Below are 6,287 nucleotides of genomic sequence, written 5' to 3'. Positions count from 1 at the left end.
AAAGCAGCTGAGCCAAGGTCAGGCACCGGGGCTGTGGCAAGGAGGAGGTCTATTTACTACGTTTGAAAAAGCTATCAGTGAAATGCCTCTCCTGCATAACTGATGAGCAAATTCTGGCTGCCTATTATTAAGCTCCAAGAGCTTTGCTTTTTCCCCCCAGATGTAACGCTGTTTGGTTTGGGGTTATTTTTAAATCTCTGCCCATCAGCCTGAATGGGCATTGCCTGACCCCTCTCTTAATTTACTGTAATGTAGATAAGTGTGACAGTGTTATTCAGACGCTCTTCTCTCAATTTCTGCATGATTAATAGGGAACGGCAAAGATACAGCGAAACAGAGTCCATTCTTCAGGTTTTTGGGGAAAAACACGTGGAAGTGGGTAACTGTGTCTCAAAAAGCAAAAACTGACTCACTCCAAACCAAGACAAACATTGAATCATGAGTGCATTGGCTTGCACCATCCCCTGCCAGACATCAGGTTACAGATGGTTCGGTGTGAGACATCACCATGACAGCTTGAATAGTGAGATGTGAAAAGAGGGACAAGCTGCAGATCTAACACTACAGCTGTCCACTGTAGTGTGGGTTGTTTAAGGTAAAGGCAAACTGGAATGTCCATAAAGAGTGAAAGTAACTGCCCAAAGCCCTGTGTGCCAAGTCCCTGCTGAGGTGGCATTGCTCCACCATGCCTCAGGCTCTGGACTTACAGCACTGAGCTGGCCTGGAATCTTTACTACACTTAGTAGCAAATTAGATCTGGTTAAGGAATTTTCCAGTCAAACCTTCCTTTGCTGGGAAATGTGGATTCAGTGAAACCATAACTTTGTGAAACATATGAGACAAGCTCTTGTTATACCAAATTTTCCACCCATGGTAAGAGGAATGGAGACCATGGCAGCATAACTCACACTTGGGTTTGAGATGCTGAGGTTGGTATTTCAGGCTGAATTTAGGCTAGAAAGAAGCTCATCTCCACATTCCCTGACTTCTGTACCAGGTGCTCACCAGCAACGATAGCTGCTTAGAAAAGGATGGAAAAGGGGAAGAAATGTCAGTTCCTGCTTTTAAGCTGCTCTGCAAAGGCTAGCTTCCTTCACTCTGTGCTACTCCAATGAGTCTGTCCTGCTGACAGTGAGGCTGCACCTTGAAATAGATTTTCTCATAGATTAATTCAGGCTCTTAGAACTGTGCCCATCAGAAAGAGCGAGGCTCTGCTCAGCTGATGCTGCACTTGCACCTACTCACATCCCTATGGCAACAATATGCAGCTGGGGCTGTAGGGCAGGACAGCAGGGCCTGGGAGCAAAGGCAGAATGATACAGCTGTGGCCATCTACCTAAACCACAGCCTGAATGCCCCCATCCTGGTAATTCTAGGCTTGCTGCTAATTACATGGGTTGTGATGTACACACCTTGCTGGGCTAGCTCAGCCTGGACATGAATGCCATTCAGGGACCGATACGTGCCACACACTGGCCAAAAGCAACTGTATAACATATTTATTAATGCTGCTGTTACAAAAGATATCCACCCACCAGTTATCTATTAATAGATGCAACACTCCACGTACTTGAGTTATCTACTCCCAGCCCACTCCTTCATGGAAATAAGCATGTACCTTCTGTTTCCCTCCTTGATTTTAGCCAGGACAGGAATTCAGACAAGGATAGAGGAATGTGAGGTAGCAGGCAGAGCACCTGCTCACAGCCCCTGCAGTGACTTCCAATGGCCATGCCTGGTGGCAGGCAGCTCCTGGCTAGCTCCTTCCCTGCCCCATCCCAACTTCACAGCGCTCTGCTGCAGACCTTGGCATTATGCTTGGAATGATGCTGAAGCTCAGCTGATGTTGTCAGCCACGCAGATCTGCCTCTCTATTTAAGTTGACTGCCTAAACGAATTTGTATGCCTTTCACCATATCCAGTTTAGCTACCTGTGGAAGATTACCTGTCCTTTTGCAACTGTGTGCCTATGGGATGGAGGCTGCTGTAGAGTTTTAGACTTTGAAGGCTGTAAGTGCTGCTTGCTTCGTATTGGCACAGACTCTGGAATTTGTTCTTTGCTTCATCTGCTGGCTTTTAAAGAGAATTTTTGTTGCTTTTTATGAGCCTTATGTAGAAAATGAACCACCACTGTAAGGTAGAAGAATAATTGCCTGTCTGAACACTCTTCTGGTTCTAGTAATCGGTTTCTGGAGATTAGATAGCCATGTCTCTGGCAGTCAAATATATCCAAAGTGTCACACAATTACTGTGGGCACAGAACCGCTGTCACTCCAAGCAAGCTCATGATTTCCCTCTGAAGAGGGTTATTATAATTGGAACCACCTGCACTTACTGAAGCCAGGACCATTTTGGCTTCAACACAGCTTTGCTGAGAACGTTAATGCAATTACTTATGTGAGCTAAAACCTGTGAAGGATGTTTTTCTGTTGTCTCTGCATTAATTGTTTCCAGCTCACAGCATGGAAATGTTATTTTCCCTGGGAGGCCACAGGGAGAAGGGAAAGGAGGAATGTCAGGACATATGGAAGGTTTGGGTGAATGTAGCAGGTTCTTGGGGTTTTTCCTCCTACTCTTGATTTCATTAAGTCATGGGAACATAGGTACGACTTATTTAGTCAGACTGAGTAGAGCAGACCTTTGTCAGCCACAGGGCAGCTGTTAATAGTTCTGTAGCTGCAAAGCTTTCTTAAAATGGGTCACTTGGGTCTCCAGGGGTCTCTTGCTGTTTGGGAACAGGTCCTCAGTCTGCCTTCTGTGGCTGCTGAAGTAGAACTGTCTGTGCAGCTTTCTTCCCCTTGTTGTTGTTGTGTCTGTGCTGTTCTACTTTACAAATGCCAGCCCTTCTGCCTTCCCTTCATGTGTTTAGTCTTCTCATCCTCTTTCTTGCCTCGGTATGCAATGAGAGTGCTGAACGTGGCATTTAGCTAGCTCAGCAGCCTCCTGCCGGGTTGGCAGAGCACCTTTGCTTTGAGAAGCATCCACCAATTCATCTCTACTCCCATTCCAGCTTTTCACACCTTTCTTCCCATGTTCACCTCAGAAAATACCCCCTTTAACTTTCTTTATTCTCTTGGCCAAACTTATTGTCCTCCCTTTCATATCATCTCTTTTCCAGTCGCTCTCCTCTCTCCCTCCAACTGTGATCTTACCAATGTCCTCCTTGTGTGCAGAGTTTGGAATGCAGCTGAGCTACTGCTTCTTGAAACTCCGAATACAGAGAGATGGCCAAGTCCTCAGCTTCCCTAAGTATCTGAGATGTTGACTGTTCACGCTCTCTTTAACTTCTGTGTGGGAAATATCTGTGAATGCACTCATGGCACTTGAGGAAAAAGGCTCCGTGCGTGGAGCCTGATGTTTGGAGTACTTGAACTCCCTGTTCTTGAGGGGGGTATTGGAAACAGTGCCCGAATCTCCTACGCCTTTGAAGGCTTCAACCATGCATGTCAACACTTGGATCTGGAAGCAGATGTACTGAAGAAATGTTCCCGGCTCAGAATGACTCATTAGCAGAGCTTGGGTTGAGGCCATACAAGCTCCAATTGTCCCGTCTCCAGCCGCTGGCCTGTTCCAGAGAGGCTGCATGGAATAGATGACCCTTGCTCATTAACTAGCACATGAACATCCTTCCTCAGCAGTAGCTTCCACATGCTGAAATTACTCACTTGACATCCAAATATTAATGGAAAATGGCTTTTTAATACTGAAAGCTATTCCCTTCTTGCACTGTCCAAACCAAAGCCTCTTGGATGGGCTTCTGATGTGCTGCTGCTTTCTCCAAAGCAACCATCCCTTGTAAATAGTAAGCAGTTAATTGAAAAGGAATGCATAGCTGAAGCCTTTAGAAAGAGAGATCATGAAGGTGTTTGGTGTGCAGTGTGCAACCTGGCTGATCGTGATAATTTCTGACTTATTCCAGATAATCTGGGAGCAAGTACTGGGGATGTTAACTGGTCGTTCTTTCCAGGCATCTCAGTTTCTCCTCCAGAAGCAGAGCAGGCATGTTGCAGAGTCCTTCTGGTCGGGGTATTTTGAATGGTTTGGTGTGGTTTTCCTGGGAGGGTCTCTTCCACTGCTTGTTCCGCTTTTCTGTTCCATTTTGAAAATGCAAGCTAATTGTTGTGCCAACACTGAGAGCACAGTGCCACAACAGACGCCAATTTGCTATATCGAACGTAAGCAAGATTATTAGCCTGTTTACATAAGGTTCCTTCAGGCACGTCAAGTATTTTAGTTGTGGAATGAACGCAGTCATTTTAATATGGCCAGACTGTATCCAGACAGTCTAGGGATTTCAAAAATCATTTCCTTAAATTTATTGCTGTTTCAGGCTTTCGTTTTGCCTATAACTTGGTGTGCCTAAGTTTCTTTTGCAGCCTACTCACCATCTGCAAAGTTGTTTTCAATATGCTACTGTGCCTTGATCCATTTCCTCAATAACCGATGCTTCATACTAAGTAGCAAAAGTGCCTTTGCTGGGCTGTGCAGTATCAAAATGGTCACTGGTCTTTGACCCAAGATCTTCCCACCTTGCTGTCTTTGCAGAGATGTTGGGGTCATCTAAGAGGGATCACCCTTTGGGCAAGAGGTTGGCCTTGGGCCTGTGTTAGGCTGCAATGTGATGCCCTGCCTGTCACACTTAGCCCTGAGGCCACCAATTCTGCAAGGCCAACTTTAAGTGCAGGCAATGGCTGGGGTTATCTTTCCTGTGAACTTTCCAGAGGGTCCTGAGTGGAGCACAACATCTTGCATAGGTCTGTCAGCATCATCTGACTGTCTTTCCATTCCTATCACCTTTGCTCCCCATGGAGCAAATCACTCCCATCTTTGGAGGGATGTCAGACAAAAGCTCTTCAATGTGGTGGCAGCTCAAAGACGTGGCTGATGCTTTGCATATAAATTTCTTTTTCCCTAGCTAATTCTAAATTAAAAACAACAAAAAAAGTAATGGAGAACTACTTTCACGTTGAGATGAAGAGCATTTATTCATGGTCAGAAACGAGAGTGCAGAACCATCACTAGGATTTCTGATTATTGCTCTACCATGTGCCATTTAAGACCACACTTCCTCCCTCCTCACCTTAGCTGTATTCAAAAGGCTGAATTCTAAGCTTGTCCTCAATGTCTTGAAGAACGCATTTGTTTCTGATTTTACTCAGACAGTACAGTTTCTCTTGCAACCAAAAAAAGCAGTAAGCCTTTGTCTGGATCCTGTGGTTTTCTATGGCTTGGCTCTCCAGATGGTTTTGTTATTTCACCTTTGGTTGTGTAATCTGGAATGCTAATGCAGACCATGAGCCATGCACGCACCAGTTGGCTCTTAATCTGACATTTCTAGCAATCACTGGTAGTAATGTTAAGGCACAAAGGAGCCTTAGTCTCTCTGGGACTGAAAGGCCCTGTAGTCAGCACATGGTCTTGTCATATATTCCTTAATATATAATAATCAACGCTTGAGCTCAAGTTTCAACTCTTCATCATCTGTTTAGTGTCACCATAAATACATGTCCATTGATGTGTAATTAATATGATTTTCACTTATATAACAGTGTCAGAACTTTCTGGATTTCCTGTGCTCATTTGAGAAGTGGAAGAACATGGGTGTGGGTTGGTAAATGGAAAAAATGAAGTCCTTCCTCAGCCTCCAGTTCGACAGAGCCATATACAGGAATGGTGGTGAATCAATCCAGCTCCTTTGTGGATGGATGTAGGCTTTCATGCTTAACTGGCGATGATTCTATTTACACCCAATGCTGAACTTAACCTCTGAATTATTCCTGCATTTTGTATACTGATGAACTAATGGCCAGAACATGGGATTGGTGCTGTTCTGTAGGTCGTCAGTCCCCACTGGGGTTGGAACGACACCCTTGGGCCTGGATTCCTGCACTAAGACAGGAAACCTTTTTGCCTTTTTACCAACAGGCTTTTAATCTTAAGGAGCCTTCATGACTTTGCCTGCCCACGTTAGTGACTGCAGGTTGAAAGAGCCTGTATTCTTGTGTGAGGATAAAATATGTATTTCCATATTCCCTATCATGTGCTGGTTTCTCCTCATGGTTGCTTTTTTCATTTCTTTTCCTCCAAACTGCAGTGTGTTCACAAAGGACTCTTGATTTCTATTATTCCTGTGCTGCAGCATTACACGCCAACTAAGACCTGCAGGTCAGCAGGACCCGGTCCCACCATCCCCCAACATTCCAACAAGTTTATAGGAGAAAATGGAGAGAGAAGGGAGATTTGCTTAAAAATGAAATGACAAAAATACTGCTAATAATGAAGTGTTG

This window comes from Gallus gallus, chromosome 13 (genome assembly GCF_016699485.2).
Source record: "Gallus gallus isolate bGalGal1 chromosome 13, bGalGal1.mat.broiler.GRCg7b, whole genome shotgun sequence".
NCBI classification, from domain to species: domain Eukaryota; kingdom Metazoa; phylum Chordata; class Aves; order Galliformes; family Phasianidae; genus Gallus; species Gallus gallus.
Note: the sequence above shows the minus strand (reverse complement) of the source record.